At 41.2% G+C, this 19525-nt stretch overlaps 1 long non-coding RNA gene across 1 annotated transcript in view; it reads left to right on the forward strand.

Moving 5' to 3' along the window:
* LOC121133178 overlaps positions 1-19256 on the forward strand; it is a 76567-nt gene extending 57311 nt beyond the window's left edge. Inside the window, exons 2-3 of the long non-coding RNA XR_005869953.1 lie at positions 18789-18922; positions 19194-19256. This is a non-coding gene — a long non-coding RNA (uncharacterized LOC121133178). The remainder of the gene's footprint in view (positions 1-18788; positions 18923-19193) is intronic.
* The last annotated feature ends 269 nt before the right edge of the window (positions 19257-19525 follow it).

A 19525-nucleotide genomic window follows, 5' to 3' on the forward strand; every position in this document is an offset into this window, starting at 1 on the left:
GGAGCTGAATAAGCATGGTTGGATTCTTTGCCATTTGCGCAAATAAGTAGAGGCAGTGGAGGTCAGATGGCAGCAAATGGTAGATCCTTTTGGTCACTGGCATTAAGCTTTGAAATAAAATCTGTCTTTACAATGCTTTAGTTTTTATAGTGACCCCATTACTTTGGTCACTTAAAATTAGATGGTTTTCCCTGAACTCAAACCAGGGAATTTGGGGCTGAGGGGAGGTTGAGGGACTGTGGCTCAGGACTCAAAGTTTGGTTGGAAATATAATCCTCCAATTTGTGTTTTAAAGTTTCCCCCATGTTGACCCCTTATTTGGATTTAAACAGTTCACACTGTGAGTTGCCTACCCAGCAGAATTGATCTTTCTTCCTAACAGAATTCCGTTTAGTTTTGTTAGGTATCCATCTTGCTCTCTGGCAACCTAGGGTCTTGAGGAGATGCCAGATTCTATGGTCAGCTCTCAAAAAGGGAATCTGATTGGTGGTTCAAGAAATGAAAAATTGATTCCAGGATGTATGTGTAAGCCAAATCTAGCTGGTGCGACACAGAGAGTTTGGAGGTTAACTGTAGAGAACTTAATTTGCTTTTTTAAAAAAGAAATAGATGCCACAGTTTTTGTCTCTATGGATGAAAATAAAGAAGCACACAGCTCCAAATCGTCATCAGCGGTGACAATTATCAGCAAAGGAAACAAACAAAACCAAACAAGAAAAGCCTAGCATGGCAAGCACTGGGACAGTGTGGAAACAAGAACAGGGAGAAAGAACTCTAAGCTTGGTCTGAGCACCAGGCTATGCTGACTGTATCTTCATTGTAGTATAGTGTCAATATAAAAAGCTGCTTGGAAGTCTTTTTTCAAACTATGTTTTTTTTTTTGCCTAAGTCCTGTGTGTATTTTCCTATGTACAGCACACGCCATTTTAATGAGCCTCACACAAACTTTGAGTGCTCGGTAGTGTTGTGTGTCCAGTAACCATGTCACTGCTGGATTGTACCAGGAAGTACTCTGCTGAAATGGTCTCACAAATGCAATCAACTCCCTGTCTTGGTCAATGTTCTCTGGCTGTGAAGAGACACCATGACCAAGGCAAATTACAAAAGAAAGCAGTTAGTTAGGGGCTTGCTTACAGTTTCAGAGGGCTAGTCCACAACCGTCATGGCAGAAAGTGTGGTAATAGGCAGGCAGCAGTAGGAGTAGGTGGAGTCTGTATCCTTATCCACAGGCATCAGGCAGAGAGGGAAAGAGAGTGAGCCTGGGCCTGGTGTGAACTTTTGAAACCTCAAAGCTCATCCCTAGAGATACACCTTCTCCAACAAGGCCATGCCTCCTAATCCTTCCTATGGTCTAACTGGGAAACAGACATGATTCTCTGGGGGCCATTCTCATTCAAACAACCACAACCCCCTCTGACTTGAATTTTGAGTTGCCATCTTTTGCCCTTAGGACATACCTGCTGTTCTCTCATCTCAGTAGTTCAGACACAGAATTGCCGAAGGACATGGTCAGAGTTAACATTCTTCTAAGAAAACTTCCGAGTTCTCATGAGTTGAGCTATGCATGTAAACAAGTGTGTGAGTGAAAGTTGTTAATTGAAATCTCCACCATCAAGGTCAGCCATTTCTTTCTTATTTTAGGTGAATAAATGTCTTCAAGTTATCTATTTCCAAACCTACCCATTGACATTGCTAAACACTGCTTTCTGGTCAGAATTTTTTCTTCTCTTGGCTTCTGTGACAGCTATATCTCCCAGCTCTTGTGTGTCTGTCATTTCTTCTTCCTTGGGATCCTGGTTTCTATCTCTTGCTTTCTCTTGGTGGCAGTGGCCTAGTGGTTACACCTGAGTCCATCATATACACAGTGCTCCCCATATTCTCTGTGTGTAATTTTTTTCAGTCCATGAATTTGCCATAATTTCTATGTGAACATTTCCCACATAATACATGTCCAGCACACATTCATCTCTTGGTCTCCAGGCCCAAGTATGACCTGCACACAGTGACTTCCTTTTGGCTATCCTACAAGTGCTCTAGTGATGCTACTCCAAAATTCCATTCCTCACATTTCCTTCTCTGAATTGGACCCTCCCTATCTGTGCTTACACGGTTTGACCAACCATTCAGCTGACCTAGTCTGAAGCTGTTGCTCTAAGGAAGAATTCTCTCCACCTCTTCCGCAGGTAGTAGCCAATATGTGCTTCTGATTAAACTCAATAATATCTCTTTATTGACCTGCCTATTCCCTATGACCGTTGGTGCTGTTCTGAGTTTTCTCAGCTCCTTAATCTCTAGCTGGTCGCTTGTATCAATTTCCTTCCCATTTCACTGCAACTCTCTTACTATGTTGGGACAATCTTTCCCCAAGTGTTCCTGCTCAGGTCTGTATATCTGTGCTGAAAACTAAATTCCTTAGCACTTGGTTCAAGGTCCTTGGGATCCTTTCGCATTTCTGCCTTCCTATACTCTGTGTTTTGTTCGCACGAACCTTACAGCTCTCATTTGTCTTGTGTCTTTGCATGTGATTTTCCTCTGTCTTTCACAGTCTTTCCTTCTTTCTTTCCCTGTCCTACTCCATCCTAGAAACTCTTAAACTTTCGGTGCAAAACAAACAAACAAACCCTTCTAAACTATAGGAATTATCCATGGAGCCTCTAAAATTCTGTTTGGTGGAAGTTATATCTATAAGTAAGCATTTAAAAATTGATTATTATGGATATAATTGAGTTAAAAATGACAGCATACTTTATGAAAATGACTATATTTGACATGATGGAACCAGCTAGAGATGAGGGGCATTACTTTAAAATTTGGAAATACCTTCAATATTTAGCTGAATAGAAGATCCTAGATTAACTGCTTATTAAACTTTTGGCTAATACCAAGTGAGACACTAGAGTTTCCTATCTGATTTTGAATTCAGTGTCCGGAATTATTGTTTGGTTGGGATGTATGGAAAAGATCTGGCCTCAAAGAGATAGGTAATTGGAATATCAGCTCCTCAGAGCCATTAAAACTGTGTTACAAACTGAGTGTCTTAAACTGCAGGAAAGTATTACCTCAGTCTTTAGATCGCTTGTCAGCTGGGCTGTGCTCTCTCTGAAGGTGGCAGGGAGAGATCATTCTTTTTTTTCTATTTCAAGATTAGTATATTCTTTATTTTTCTTTTCTTTAAAATTTAAAATTTCTTTAAAATTTAAATTAGAACAAGCTTGTTTTACATGTCAATCCCAGTTCCCTCTCCCTCCCCTCCTCCCCTGCCCCCCACCAGCACCCTATCCCATCCACTTTCTGCTCTCCAGGGAGGGTGAGGCCTTCCATGGGGGATCTTCAAGGTCTGTCACATTATTTTGAGCAGGGCCTAGGCCCTCCTCCATGTGTCTAGGCTGAGAGAGTATCCCTCTATGTGGAATGGGCTCCCAAAGTGCATTCGTATACTAGGGATAAATACTGATCCACTGCAAGAGGCCCCATAGATTGCCCAGGCCTCCTCACTGACACCCACGTTCAGGAGGTCTGGATCAGTAGGCTGGTTTCCCAGCTATCAGTCTGGGGTCCAGGAGCTCTCCCTTCTTCAGGTCAGCTGTATATGTGGGTTTCTCCAGTCTGGTCTTGACCCTTTTGCACATCACTCCGCCATCTCTGTCACTGGATTCCAGAAGTTCAACTCAGTGTTTAGCTGTGGGTGTCTGCTTCTACTTCCAACAGCTACTGGATGAAGACTCTAGGATGGCATATAAGGTAGCCATCAGTCACATTATCAGGGAAGGTCATTTAAGGTAGCCTCTCCATTATTGTTTAGATTGTTAGTTGGGGTCATCCTTGTAGATCTCTGGACATTTCCCTAGTGCCAGATTTCTCTTTAAACCTATAATGGCTCCCTCTATTATGCCATTTCTTTTCTTGCTCTCCTCTATTGTTCCCCTGACTTAATCTTCCTGCTCTTTCATGTCCTCCTCTCCCCTCTTTTTCTCCCCTTCTCTTTCTCCTAACTCCCTTTCCCTCCCCCTAACCTGCCCAAGCTCCCAATTTGCTCAGGAGATCTTTTCCCTTTCCCCTTCTCTGGGGGACCGTGTATGTCTCTCTTAGGGTCCTCCTTGTTTCCTACCTTCTCTGGCAGTGTGGATTGTACACCGGTAATCCTTTGCTCTATATCTAAAATCCATATATGAGTGAGTACATACCATGGTTTTTTTTTTGTGACTGGATTTCCTTACTCAGGATAGTTTCTTCTAGTTCCATCAATTTGCCTGCGAATTTCAAGATTCCATTGTCCCCCCACCTCCGCTGAGTAGTACTCCATTGTGTAAATGTACCACATTTACTCTATCTATTCTTTAGTTGAAGGGCATCTAGGTTGCTTCCAGGTTCTTGGTATTACAAATAATGCTACTATGAACATAGTTGAACAGATGTCCTTGTTATATGAATGTACATCTTATGGGTATATGCCTAAGAGTGGAATTTCTGGGTCTTGTGGTAGACTGATTCCCATTTTTCTGAGGAATCACCATATTAATTTCCAAAGTGACTGTGTGAGTTTGCACTTCCACCAGCAGTGGAAGAGTGTTCCCCTTTCTCCACATCCTCTCCAGCATAAACTATCATTGGCGGGTTTATTATTATTATTATTATTTTAGCCATTCTGACAGGAGTGAGATGGTATCTCAGAGTTGTTTTGATTTGCATTCTCCTGATGGCTAAGGATGTTGCGCACTTCCTCAAGTGTCTTTCAATTATTTTAGATTCCTCTATTGAGAATTCTCTATTTCGTTCTGTACCCACTTTTAAATTGGATTGTTTTGTGTTTTGGTGACAAGCTTCTTGAGTTCTTTGTATATTTTGGAGATCAGTCTTCTCTCAGATGTGGGTTTGATGAGTATCTTTTCCCATTCTGTGGGATGCTGTTTTGTCTTGTTGACTGTGTCCTTTGCCTTACAGAAACTTCTCAGTTTCAGGAGGTCCCATTTATTAATTGTCAATCTCAAGGTCTATGCTATTGGTGTTATGGTCAGGAAGCCGACTCCTGTATCAATTCGTTTGAGGATACCTCTCACTTTCTCTATTAAAAGGTTCAGTGTAGTTGAGGCCTTTGATCAATTTGGACTTAATTTTGTGCATGACGATAGACATGGATCTATCTGCAGACTTCTACATGCCAACATCCAGTTATGCCAGCACCATTTGTTGAAGATGCTTTCTTTTTTCCATTGTATAATTTTAGCTTCCTTATCAAAAATCAGGTGTTCATATGCATGTGGGTTAATATCAGGGTGTTCAGTTCGATTCTGTTGATCTACCTGTCTATTTTTGTGCTAATACCAAGCTGTTTTCAGGACTATTGCTCTATAATGGAGCTTGAAGTCAGGGATGCTGATGCCTCTAAATGTTACTTTATTGTACAGGGTGGTTTTGGCTATCCTGGGTCTTTTGTTTTTCCATATAAAGTTAAGAATTGTTCTTTCAAGTTCTGTGAAGAATTGTGCTGGGATTTTGATGGGGATTGCATTGAATCTGTAGATTGCTTTTGGTAAGATTGCCACTTTTACTATGTTGAACCTATCTATTCAAGATCATGGGAGATCTTTCCATTTTCTGGTATCTTCTTTAATTTCTTTCTTTAAAGACTCAAAGTCCTTTTTCTACAGGTCTTTCACTTGTTTGGCTAGTATTACCCTAAGGTATTTAATGCTCTTTGTGGCAATTGTAAAGAGTGATGTTTCTCTGATTTCTTCCTCAGTCCATTTATTGTGTGTGTATAGTAGGGCTATTGATTTTTTTTGAGTTAGTCTTGTATATTGCCACTTTGCTGAAGGTGTTTATCAGCTGTAGGAGTTCCTGTGTAGAGTTTTTCTGTCTCATTTGTAAACTATCATGTCATCTGCAAATAGTGAAAGTTTGACTTCTTCCTGTCCAATTTGTATCCCCTTGATCTTCTTTTGTTGTCTTATTGCTCTAGCTACAATAATGAAGAGATATTGAGAGAGGGGACAATCTTGTCTTGTTCCTGATTTTAGAGGGAGGAATCATGTTGATTTTTTGATGTTGGCTGTTGGTTTGCTGTATATTGGTCTTATTATGTTTAGGTATGTTCCTGTTATCCCTGAGAGAGATAATTTTTTTCCTTAGCTGTTGGGAAGCTGATTCTGATTGCCAATATAACTCCAGCTCTTGAATGATATCCACGAAGACCCTGTTTTTAAAGAAGGTAACATTTTGAGGCACCCGAGGTTGACACATCACCACATTTTGGGGGGCATATTCAATTAAATAAGTGACAATGTGAAAGGTGGGAATTCACTGACATCTTTGTAAGAAGGTCTCAGTGCCCCTGGTGGCCTTGCCTTGCCACTCTAAGAAGCACTGCTTGGACTCACATTTTGTGTTTTATCACAGAAGCCACTGCTCTATAGGCTCTTTCCGGTCCAAACACATTTTAGTGCTTCTCTTGTGTGTTCTAATGTACCCTGGGTCTTCCCCCATTATGACATTTAGCAAAAGATCTTAGAAGAGACTTAAGGGATCTCTTTCCTTCCTTGAATATAACCAAAAAAATTGGTCATCACAAACCACAGTTAAAAATCACACTTAAAAATTGTTTTGATCAATATAGCAAATTTAATTTTAAACTGATGTTTGCAGACTGTGCTTTTCTTGTTTGTTCACAAGCCTTCTAAATTGTCTTTGAGAGATATTTAAAATAGTTCAGGTGTCCTCAAATTAGGCATTTTCCTGCCTTGGGCTTCCCCATCTTGAGTTTATAGGTGTGTAACACCATACTAAACTCTAATGGTTTTTATATGAAAAGACAATGGGGGTGGTTCAAAGTACAACAATCAAATGTCACCAAAGATCCTCATCAGTCCTTGATCACTGCTTCCTACCCCTACTGCCTGTTAGTTTCCACAAAAGCAAGATCTCTCAACTTAAAGTATCCTTTCCAACAAGGCTCTACTTGGCTTCTCACTCTGTGGCCTCTTAAAATTTCCAAGATTCTGACGAGTCAGTGTTGGTGCAGAGTCATGGAATCCTGGACCTGGAAGATCCATTAGACATCATCCTAGCTCACCCGTCTTGCAGGTGAGAATTAATCATGCTTGGAGATTTAAGGTGAACTATGAAGTACATATCCATTTCATCTCCTTGTTCACTTTGCATTGTTGGAAACACCCCATTTGCATTTTAACAGGGCCATCAAGGGTTTTAGTGCAGTGTTTTCTAAACTTGGTGAAATGTAGAAATAATCTTGTTCACGGATTTGATTTTCTAGGTGTGAGATGAGGATAAGATGTTGTACTTTTAACAGCTCCAGATAATTACAATGATCAGCCTAAGCTGTATAGTTCCAGAAACTCAGAGGCTGAGTTACTAGCATTGTAACTTCTAGGTACCAACTCAGGTTAATGGACTGTGCAGTTCTAGGAAATTAGTTTATCTAGTTCAAATTGACCCACGCAAGGCAAGTAAAACAAAAGCAGCTATCATCTTGTATGAAAACCTGGAAGTACAGAAACAGAAGTGGTCAAACTCAGAGGACTCCAACCTTAGTATCATTAATGCAGAAAGGCTTAGGATGACCACTCAGATGGGTGTGTAGTTTCTTTCCAGGGGCTGGAGAACCCAACCCCCCATTGAGAATGGCTGGTTCTATTCAGGCTGAGGCATTTCAGGCAGAGGGGGAGAAGGAACTGGAGCATTACTCAACCATTTATTCTGCATGAGCAATGAATGAGAGCTTGAATTTAGGGAAGACCAGGGAAGAGAAAAAAACCTTCGTGACAGTGAAGCTGTAACCACCATGTTCAACACGGTGTTTCATACTGATCTTTAACGGCTGTTGCTGCAACAACATTTCTTTATTCCCCAGACTCCTCAGGAATTCGGCCACTCTCATAAAAACAAAACAAAACAAAACAAAACAAAACCAAAGAAACAAAAACTCCAAAACTATTGTTTTTGTAGATTTAGGACAGGAGAGATATATTTCTAAATTCTTGTATATAGAACCTTGTAAGAACATGCAGGGTTAAAAGCAGATCTACTTGATGTGCCATGCTTTACTGATTCCCATGGGAGGCCGACCCTTTCTGAATAGAGACGGAAGAGGAGCTGGGGAGGTAGAAGTGAGGGGAGGAAAGGGCACAGAAGGAGATGAGGGTCAGTTTGTAAATAAATAAAAAATTAATAAAAGCGCTTTAATCTTAAAAAGAGTAGATCAAAGCAACTCAGGGAAAGAAGAATGGATTGACAGGCGTCCTGTGTACACAGAGCATGTGTGTGTATTTTGTAATTTTGTCTTGAACCATGTGCTAAGTCTGTCAGAGTGTCCTCAATGTTCTATATTCACCATTTCCTCATAAATTTCAAATTTCCTCTGTTTGACTATTTTATCAAATTTAATTAGATGTCCCAGTGTTTCTTGGCTAAATCTGGAAATCTTACCACAAGACCACAACTGCTCTTAAACTTTTGTAGGAGTCTTGGTGACAGCCTTAAAAAAATGGTGACCTGGTTGCCAGATAACTTATCCAGAGTATCTAGGGCAGGGTGTTTTCAGCTGACATTGAAGTTACAACTGTAACTGATCAGTCCAATTCAGTGTGTTCCAACTCTGGCCCATGTGAGAGCCATCTGGAAGCTTATGAATACCCATGCCTAGGCGACATCTCCAGATTTTTAATCTACATGACATGGTGTGGGGCTCAGTTTCAGTATTGGTAAGTGCATTCTAGAAGGCCTGGACCTCGCTAGGCCTGAAATGCACGTCAAATAGAAACCTGTCTCATTATTTTTTGCTGTATAATTCTATACCAAGAAGAATAAAAGCCAAGGGTCTCCTGTAGCTATTATATTAGGGTTTAATGACTAAACACCAATATAATACAAAACCCTAATATAAATCAAGTGGTTCTCAACATGTGGGTCATGATCCCTTTGGGTCAGTTTGTAACAATGAAAATACATCCTGCATATCAGGTATTTACATTATGATTCACAACAGTAGCAAAATTACAGTTATGAAGTAGCAATAAAGATAATTTTATGTTTGGGGGTCATACAGCATGAGGAATTGTATTAAAGGGCCACAGCATTAGGAAGGTTGAGAACCACATTTAAACCAAAGAAATGCACCACTGGGAGTTATATAGTGGGAGTTTTGTTACAAACACTTGGTTTATGTGGTTGTGGGTATAAGTAGGGCAAGTTGAGAAATCCAGGAGAGGGCTGGAGTATGATGTAAAGCTGTATACCCCAGGCAGAACTCCTTCGGGGAAGCCCCGGTGCTGTGCTTAGGGCTGTTGGACAGTTTTCACGATGGTGCCCAGATGATCTTCCTTACCGACAGGCAGCTGGTACAGATGTTTATCATCACAGTTGCCAAATACCTTCAGAGCAGTGGTTCTCAACCTTCCTAACGCTGGGGCCCTTTAATACAGTTCCTCGTGTTGTGGTAACCCCCAACCCTACAATTATTCTCAGTGCTACTTTTCAACTGTAATTTTGCCACTGTTATGCATTGTGATGTAAATATTTTTGGAGACAGAGGTTTGCTATAGGGGTCATGACCCATGGTTGAGAGTCACTGCCTTAGAGGCATGCTTAGATTTGGTGTTACATTGAACAGTTGGGGTCAAGAGCACAGTCAGGCTGATGCACCAAACTGACCACCCAACTCACTTCTTACAATCCTTTCCTAAAAGGCAGCTGCATCTGTTCAGTAGCGACCATTCACAGCAGAAATCCATGGAAAACATCCTTTAAGGTGACTGCTTTGTTTACCAACCTTCCAGTTGTGATGCCTCAGGAATGACAGGACATGTAGGCTCTGCACCTATCTTCCCTGTTCCCAGTGGGAAAATTCCAGATAGGAAAGATGGATAGAGAAGGAAATGAAGGACAAAGAGCCAAGCCCTACTCAGGGCCTGGGGACTACAGGAGAAACCAGAGCACGAAAGAAGCGAGGGATCCATTTATACTCTTTCTTGAGCATCTGGGTGTGACTCTGGTCGCGTGTTTTATTTAAAATGCACGTATGTTGCGGTTCCTGACTGCACAGGTGGGGCTAATGAGGCCGAGGCGGTGAGTGTGATTTCTGTCTGAGTCATTTAGCATCAGCGCTTCCCAAGAACAGATTGCATCCCCTAACCCTGAACAGTGCACAGCTGTTGGGTTTGGAGGGATGCAAAGCTCAGTGCAGAAACTATTCATAATATTACAACTAAAAAGAACTGTCCACATGCACAGCCTCTTGATTCTGGGGCTGCTGCAACTGAAAAATTCCCAAGGTCAAAAATGATTCCGTTACAGGCAAGTCAAATCCCAGCAAAATTGTGGAGGTGCTTGGCACGGGAGGGGGCTCTTCTAGCTCAGTTGGCTCAGGGATTCTAAAGGGCAGTGTTTCAGACCTACAGGAGCTTAGTAGGGCAGGATGGTTGGTTTGTCCTTCAGATTTCCCAGAGTCCTGGGCTTGTAGTTGATTGTGGTCAGAGAGGTCCCTGTCACCATGGGAACGAGTGTTAAGCCAGTAGCATCTAGCTCTACCTTACATTTGAATAATACAATTTTGTCCAAACCTGAGACACTTTTGAGAATGAAAAGGAATGCTTCTAAGAACTGGCCTTGAACAACATATTCATGTTGAAACAAAGAAACTCAGGGCCAGGGGACTGATTTAATTCTTTCAGATTTCTCCAATAAGTAAGTGAAACATTATACACCAACAAATATGAACAAAGCATATTTATTTGTGTTTCTGAAGAGAAGGAGACTCTTCTCCCGAGTATTAAATGAATGAAGGCAAAGAAGCTAAAACCAAGGATATGAGTAAGGGATGAGAATAATCCAGTTAAGAGACACCAATGGATGGGAGAAAACCCAGGATGGCCAGTATGAGGCAGCAAGTAGCTGTGGTTGTAGGAAGGAGAAATGAGATGTACCCTGGGCATTCAAAAGGAAAGAATAGTGGAGTAAGCAGAGACTAGTCTGATGTTGTTATTGAAAATATCACAATGTAGTGAGTTTACATGCAAGTTTGCTTCTGCAGAACAGCTTATTGTTCTGCAACAAAAATGAGATTCTGTCCTTGTGTCTTCTCCAAACAAAATCACTTCATAGTTTCATTAGCCGAATGCCCTCATGAAGAGCCAGGGTTATCTGAGAGCAGGACTGGGTAAATGCTTCTGGAGATATTTGGTCCTGTGATTGCATCATTAAGATTGTAAAGCATGTCTAATTTACCTAATGGATTGTAATGTCTTGGAAATGGCTGTAACGATCTATTTACACTGAATGCCTGAGTGCATAGAGCATTTGTATAAATAAGCAATTATGTTCCCTGCTGTCAGGTTATTTTAAGTCTGTAGATCAGTTACCTGATGCCTTTAGTCTATGGCATTAATTTGGGTAGTGATTACATCCCGTGATTTATAAATCTTCAACTAATCATCTACCAAGAGCAGCTGCCTGAGTCTTGGCCATTTGTGCCTAGGTCTAGAAGTCAGACTGTAAACCTCAGTTTTAGGTTAGGGGGAGGCATATACAATTCCAAAGTTCATTTTATGTGTAGTGTTGACCATGTATGTTTTCTTTTCATTTTCTGGAAAAATAATGAAACAATCCAGACTATAAACACACAGCCAGTGCCTGCTGGCAAACACATTTAAATTCATCCCTTTACTGTTTGCTTTTATCCTCAACCTGTATTTGTCTTTATTGCCTGTGACATTTTGTTTCACCAGTCATGTGTGAACAGCCATTCTTCCTTATTGTTTGTCTGGAGTATTACCTGGAGATGGATGGATACCTTTACAGATCTCTAGCCTAGGATACAATGCAGATTTCTTCTTGCTGTGCTGTTTCCTGAATAAGCTTACTATCGCCCAGCACCTAGTTTGTGTGCACCAACTAGATGACTTTTCTTCAGGATATATTAACTTCTTATTGTTGCTACAACAAAGGAACAAAATGTGGAGGTTAGAGACAAGAAAGACCCCATTATCTTGTAATTTGGGAAGATGACTGTCTCATATGGAATAAAGAGCACTGTTTTGAGAGGTCTTGGAGGCTCTAGGGGAGATTCCTTTCTCACTGCCTTTGCAGTTTTATAGAACTGGTTACATTGGCTTGTCTCCTAGCTATCGTGCCATTTTGACCTCTGCTACTCCATTAAAACTCTGTCTCTGACTCCATGTTTCCTGTCTCCCATTCCTTTATAAGGAGCCTTATGATTACACTGGGACCCATTGATAATCCAAGACAATCCCCTCATCTAGGGACATTTACCTTACCCATGACTGTGAAGTTCATTTTCCCATGTGAGACAGCATGTTCATACATCCCCGGGATTAGGAGGTAGATAAGATGGACATTATTCTGCTTACCTCAGAAGCTGTAACAGGAGAGCAAGGCTGTATGTATTAGGTGGGAACTAGGTAGAAAAGCTGTGTGGTACCTGAAGTACAGTAGCGGGAACTGACTGGGAGATCTATTTACACAGACGACACAGGAGCTGTAAACAAGGGAAGGTGAATGACTTGGAAAGTGTTGAGCTCAAGGGACTGGTACCAGATATCAGGGGAGGGAGCACCTGTTGGGAGCTGAGATGATGGATGAGGCAGAGCCAGTGCTGGGGATGCCACCTGTGGTGAGAGAAAGAGTGAGAAAACCCTGGCTTCCCCCACTTCTCCATTGCCTCACCAGGAGCACCTCCTATTTATTAGTAAACCTTATCCAGAAGCTTGGTGGGAAAATATAGGAAGGCTGTGACTGGCAGCTCTGTGTAAAATACACAGGCAAGAGATATGCAGTAGATATTGAGGCAAACGGGTGAATGGCCTGGGTATCTCACAATGAATGACCAGAGTACATATGACTAGCAGAGATGAGCATCTGGTAACCTTTAAGTTAATTGAGAAGCACTAGCTATCAATATAACGTAAATGAAGCAGGAGGGGGATGGAGCTGCTGCAGGAGCATCTAACTTACACTTTGGTAGTGTCTCTCGGAGGAACAGATCTGGAAAGTGTCTTCAACCACCTTGAAGGGCATGTTAAAGGCATGCTACAGTCAAATCAATGATTACTCTGTTTTTAAAATCTCAGTTTCTTCTCTTTTATTTTAATCTTTCTTCCTTTGCTATTGCTCTCCTCCTCCCCCTTCCTTTCCTCTGTCCCCTTTCTTTGTTAACTCTTCAGCGGCCTCCTTTCCTCTTCTTCCCTCCTTTCCTCATCATTCCTTCCATCTTCCCCAATTCCCTCATTCTTGTCTCTCATTCATTTCTTCAAACAGCATTTACCAACCAACACGTGCATTCTTATGGGCAACAGCTCCCAGTGACTACCCTGTTCACTTTGCCTGCCATTGCCTCTGTGTCCCCATTTCACTGATCTCTCTCTCTCTCTAATATCCTAAGAACAGGCCATTACGGGATGCCCTTTAATTTGATTTATGAGACCCAATCTCTGGGTGCCACGGTAGTCTCATGCACAAGACGGCACACAGTTAAAGATCATGTATGCCCTAGCTTCTCAGATAAATGGAACAAACCCGTGAGACCGCATGCTTCTGCTGACATGTGTTCAAACATTGCTTACACACCTAAAGTGGTCTGGGCTGTGTGGAAATGAAAACATTTTTCCTAAGAGATGACCTTTTTGGTGAGAAGTTGCAACTTTAAATGCGGCCAGCCTTACCCAGAGATCGGCACTTGATAATGTGTAGACATCCCATTGATTCCTTTTGAGAACATGGACAGAGAATGGCGTCACTCACATCTGAGCATCAGAAGAATTGCTCGGAAGGCCCCCCAAGAGACAGCACAGACTCCTGTCCCAGTCTGTCTAGGACTCATTTCTGCCTCTATTGCTTTCTGTGTGACCTTGAGCAAGTTATGTAAGCACTTTGTGTTCTAGTTCTTCAGCTGGGATAAAAGGAGTGATAATAGCGCTTGTCTCCCAGCACCACTGAGAGAACTTAATCAGCCGATGTAAAGTGCTTAGAGCAATGTCACATACCTAGCAAGAATTCTGAAATAGTTTCTCATTGCTTTATCTCCCACTGTGCACAATACCTATTTCCATAAGTAACTGTTTCTAATGTATTTGTGTTCTTAGCATATTTTAAAATATGTAATGTTAATATGTGTATGACCTGAGTTCAGGCTATCTATTTTGCTGTTTTTCTTTTTTCACCCAACACTGTGCTTTTGGAACACACACAATTGCTTATATTACCATTTAGGTCATTGTTTTGACCAGTCTGATAGCATACATATACTTGGTCTTTGACCTACTGATGGTCACCTAAGTTACCTCCAACTACCTTCTACCATAACTCCATAGTAAATACACCTGTATGTTTCGGAGCCAGCTCTTTCTGTCCACCATGGTTTCCATGGCTGATACTCAGGTCATTAGATTTGTTCAGTGAGCATATTTACCTGGTGGGCCATCTCACTATCTCACCAGCTTGATTTGTACATTTAAAAATGTACAACACTCAATAACATTTTTCAGATACACTATAAGTCATGAACAGGCTTTCTTTGGGCCACTAGCCAGCTCCCAAATAAAGACATGGATGCTTAATATTAGTTAAGAATGCTTGGCCTTATCTTATGCTCATTTATTTGAACCTGTTTTTCTTTGTCTACATTTTGCCTTAGGGTTTTTGTCTTTCTTTCATTCTGTATTTCCTACTCTGTGTCTGTCTGTCTGGTGGCTATCTGATTGGCTGGTCCTGGGCATCTCCCTCTCTTTCTTCCCCTTTTTACTCTTCTCTCTTCCACGAGTCTAGATTCCTTGTCTTACTTATTCTCTGTGCTAGCCAGTGCTGTCCATCTCTCTACTGCCTAGCTATTGGCCATTCAGCTTTTTATTAGAGCAATCAGGTACCTTAGGCAGGCAAAGTAACACTGCTTTACATAGTTAAACAACTGCAGCATAAACAAATGTAACACACCTTTACATAGTTAAAGAAATATTTCACAATAGGAGTGAGGTGGAGGACATGGCTTGGGACCGGGACAAAGAATCTTAGAAAGAGGTCTGTGGTGATCCTGAACTTTGCTAGACAAGGCCTTTGACATAGCTACAATTAAAATATCTATGTATATAAGCTGGTCTTATATTTTGCCACCTTTATATTGGATGTCATACAGTTTTTTTTGGGTTTGTAAACTTAAATGACTAATGTTTTATTAAACATTATGCCATTCTTAATATTAACTTCTCTATACTCAATAATTTTGAGGTCACACACATTAGATAAAAACCTGTGAAAAGGTGACACTACATTAATTATACACTTCTAAGGATGAATACATTTTCATAAACAGTTTTGACCTGCGGTGTCTGAATTCTGTAGATTTGAAGATTCTGTTGACTCTTTCATCTTGATAACACATTTATTTTCCAGGTTTGTTTTTGCTACTTGCTGTAGTGGACTGCTTCTGGGATTCTGAAGGCCCAGAAGTTATTGACTTCTGGCATCTCCACTCTCATCATACCATGAAGCATGAAGCATGACTCATGTTCTTTTGAGCTTCTGTTACTTCTTTTAAAAGTCTTCATTTTGGATTGGATATCATCGATAATATGTAGCTGACTCCTTCCCTTAAAGTTATTTGAAAGGAAGACATTTAGAGGAACATTTTAACATATGCTAACCATTAATAATTGCTATTTTCTTCATGACATAAGTGAATTATACTTACAGTTATCTGAGCACTAATTTCTGCCTTGGTTAAAAATGCTTAGGATTGACAGTGAGAATAGAACCCTTGGAGGATGTTTGAAGGAATAGCTTTGGATTGGTTCTTAGAAGGGGTGGAAGATTCTGAAATTCATATGGAGTACTTACCTATAAGATGCCCCTTCAGCGGTGTGATGGAATCTGATGCTGTGTTTGTGGGCCAGAGGTTCAGAGGAATGGGAGGAAGAAAAGAGGAAGAAAGGAGGAAATGAAGAAGGGGCAGGGAGAATAAGAAGATGGGTTAGAAATGGAGTGCCAGGCTTTTGTTGGAACTCTCTACATTTGAAAGGCCATGAACACCAAGGCAGCCCTTTCCTTTCTCTTCTGTGTCTCCATTTTTCCTCGCTGTGATATGTTTTTCTAGAGATAATTAAGATTCGAAAGCAATATAGTTACAGCTTTTATCTTTCTGAATGTTTCACAGAATAAAACTGCAACTTGAAATCCAAGGACCTAGGCCAAGGATGATACAGAGAGTTCAGAGCCCTCTGTCTGCAGAAAAGAACCTTTCCTAAGTGTTCCCTTCTAAAAGTTCCATACCTTTCCTTCAATACAAACCACCTCAGATTCTTTCTTTTATTCTAAACTATTGAGTTTGGGCTTTGCTAAATCATCCCTGCAAAGATTTGAGGCTGGTTCTGTATCATCAGTTCATTCAATCTGGTGCTTACCTGAAAATGTTCTGCTTTGCCCTGGTTATGAATCTGTACTCATGTTTGCTTGCTATGTCCTGTCTTTTTAAAATCCATGGAGGCATCTATTTAACACACATTTTCACTCCTGAGGCTGTGTGCCAGTCTCTTCAGCAGGTGCCAAGGTCTTAGAGAGGGATAAGTTAGTCATGCCTTCCATCCCAGAGGCTTAGAGATGGAAGCCGACAGTCATTCACAATTGATGTGATAGCGTCAGAGAGAGGCACTGGCTCTGAAAGTTCCTTAGCACTGGGAGACAGAGCAAATTCCCTGGGGCAGATGGTCTCTAGGTGGTGTTGGAGAATAAATATGAAATGTTTAAATCATGAGTGGGGATTGAGCAAAGGTCATTCTAGGCTGAGGGAATTGGCTGGTGATGTCAAAGGCACAAAGGCAATGCATCAGCCTGGAGGCTGCAGGGAACGAAGATGAAAGGGAATGGTGAGACACAAACTGGGTGAGATCATTGAGGCTGGTCAGGGAGTCACGCTTCGCTCTGCAGCAGAGTTTAGACTGTATTCATACGAACATGGGCAACCACAGGCAAGGGACAGTGGGACAAGACACGGCCAGCTTTGTGTTGTGGGAAACTCCAGGGAGGAACACGTGAAGTGAACATGTGGAGCTAGACCAAGGAAGTAATAGAGCTGGAAAGAGGAATGAAAAACCCTTAGGATGGGAAGTTGGTTCATCTGACTGGTGTGGACAGCTGCTCAGGGTCTGAAGTGTCCAACGTCATGATCAAAGGGCAGTGACAATAGAGTTACTGAAGAAGCGATTCCAGAGAAGCATGGTTGAGGAACTCAGGACCAAGATGGAGGTTTGCTTTCAACAAGGCTGCCTTGGGCTGTCAGCCTCTCTCAACCCTTGCCTTCCTTGGGTGTCTGCTTTCAACACAATGAGCAGGCTTAGAATAATTATGGTTGTCCATAGAAGCCTCCAACCTTATCTTCTTGTGAAACTCAGGTTTCATCTTTTATAAGCACATCTTGCTTGTTTTATTTGATTCTGATTGCAGAATGTGGGCATGAGTGAAAGTTTTAGGGAAAATTCAGTGTCAGTTTTCTCTGTTCTATGGTAGGTCTGTCTCTTGGAGGGTTGTTTGGTCAGAATGGAGTGGCAGTAAATTTGGCAGAAGGTAGGTGGAGCCCTTGCATATAGCACTTCCATTCCTGTGCGGGGTTAGAGAGCAGAGTTATGAGTTCGTAATATTGCATAGCTGTGCTTGAGAGAATCTATCTAAATAGTCATCAAAGCAAGCTGGGACAGAGTTTGTAACCAGGAACTACAAGGTTGAACTTGAGTTCCAGAAAATGAAGAAAGGCAAGTTCATGAGTCCCATAACCCAGAAAAAGACACAGGAGTAGGAAAACACAGGTTACTATAGACTGGCAGATTTATCGTACATAGACTTACAGATGTTGTCATTTCCTTGGTAATGGATGCAAAATAAGAAAGGTCATTGGTGAGTGTGAAGACTCCTAGAAGTCCAGGAGTGGTATTAATGGCCCATATGTTGCCACAGGAACTCTCCAGTGTGGTTTGGATGTTCCTTTATTGCGGTTTTTGGAAAAGGTGCCATGCAATTAGGGGTCTGGTGAGAGTATGTGTCATCTGAATCTCTAGCATCCAAAGATGCTCTGAGAATCAGGAAGATGTTCTCAATCTGTTATGTTCTAAGAATAGTTTGGGACATGATGCTCATTGCACCCTTGACTATTATTTCATTTGCATCAGGGTTGTCATAATAGTCCTGCAGCAGAAATTTGACTTGATTTTTCCTTATAACTTGGGAGTAAGGGTTACATTGACTGAACTCAGCTTAAGTTCTTTTAAGTAGATTGTAGTCAGCTCGAAAACTCTTTTAGATTTGCAGTTATGTAATTCAAAGGACTCTTTTAACGCTTGATGGAAACAAAGGCTCTGAAGTGTCCTGTCATCTAGGTATCATCTGAACAGCACTTAGGAAAAGTGGAGATTAGAATAAATGCTATGCTTAAAGAGTATTAGTGAGCTTTTCTGCAACTTCATAAAGTTAATGAGTGTATTTCATGGGTATTTAGAGGTTTGAAGTTTTTTCAAAGTGTCTCTAAGCTTCTAGAAAATTGCTCAGCTCATTTATTGATTGTATAAGGGTGCTTAAGCATTAATCCCCTAAGTCATTAGAGTGGTGAACAAGCAATCGTCAGTATCTCACCTTATTCCATTAATCAAGACCTTCTGATGAATGTGGAACACACATCCAATTTCTCACTCTGAGACTGGTAGTTAATCTCAAAAGGTTATTATATGGCAATATTCGTATGGAAAAAAGAAACAAACCTAAAACGTACCCTTTGTTCACAGGCAACTATAGAGTGGGAGACATATTTGAGAGACAAATGCTTTCTGCTTAAGCTCAGGCTGTTGAACTTGGCACAGAACAGCAGCCCTTCCAAGCTTTATTTACTGTGTGTTCTCTGAAGATACCACTGTATCAGGTGAGATAAATACATTAGAATTTTATATCAGTTCTGGGTCTGTCTTCAAGGTAGAGTGTTTTCTTATTGGAACAATGTGATTGTCATTGTTGCATGACGAGTATTTGGCAGAGCTATAGAGACTGGAGCTTTCCAGTCAATTTGCATAATAAAATTCTCATTGAATTATAGTTTAACTTAGGGGAAATATGAGTCTAATTTGATTTGACATTTATATACTAGAGGTGTCTGAAATATGTCTCCTCCATGTTGCTAACTACTATTTTCACAGACAGAGGCAGCCTGGTCTGACCTTTCCTGTGACACAGAGACAAAAGTGAGGTGTTGAAAACTGTACATTCAGGTAATTCTGCATATTCTTTGGTTTGGATGGTCATAACTTGTTTCTGTTGGACATTCCATGTCTGACATTGAACAATATGTGACTTTCATCTCTTTGGGTTCACTCACAACCAAGAGTTTTGTTCTGCTTCATTAGGGTGGTCATGCCTGCTTCAGCAGCTGTCTAAATGGTTAGCCTCAGCCTACACACAGGTTCCCTCCATATCTATGAGCTGGCCAAGTCGCTCTGTGAAGGGCCTGCCATGGCTTGACTGTGTCCTC

Source organism: Mesocricetus auratus, unplaced genomic scaffold (assembly GCF_017639785.1).
Source record: "Mesocricetus auratus isolate SY011 unplaced genomic scaffold, BCM_Maur_2.0 Super-Scaffold_100020, whole genome shotgun sequence".
Lineage (NCBI taxonomy): Eukaryota > Metazoa > Chordata > Mammalia > Rodentia > Cricetidae > Mesocricetus > Mesocricetus auratus.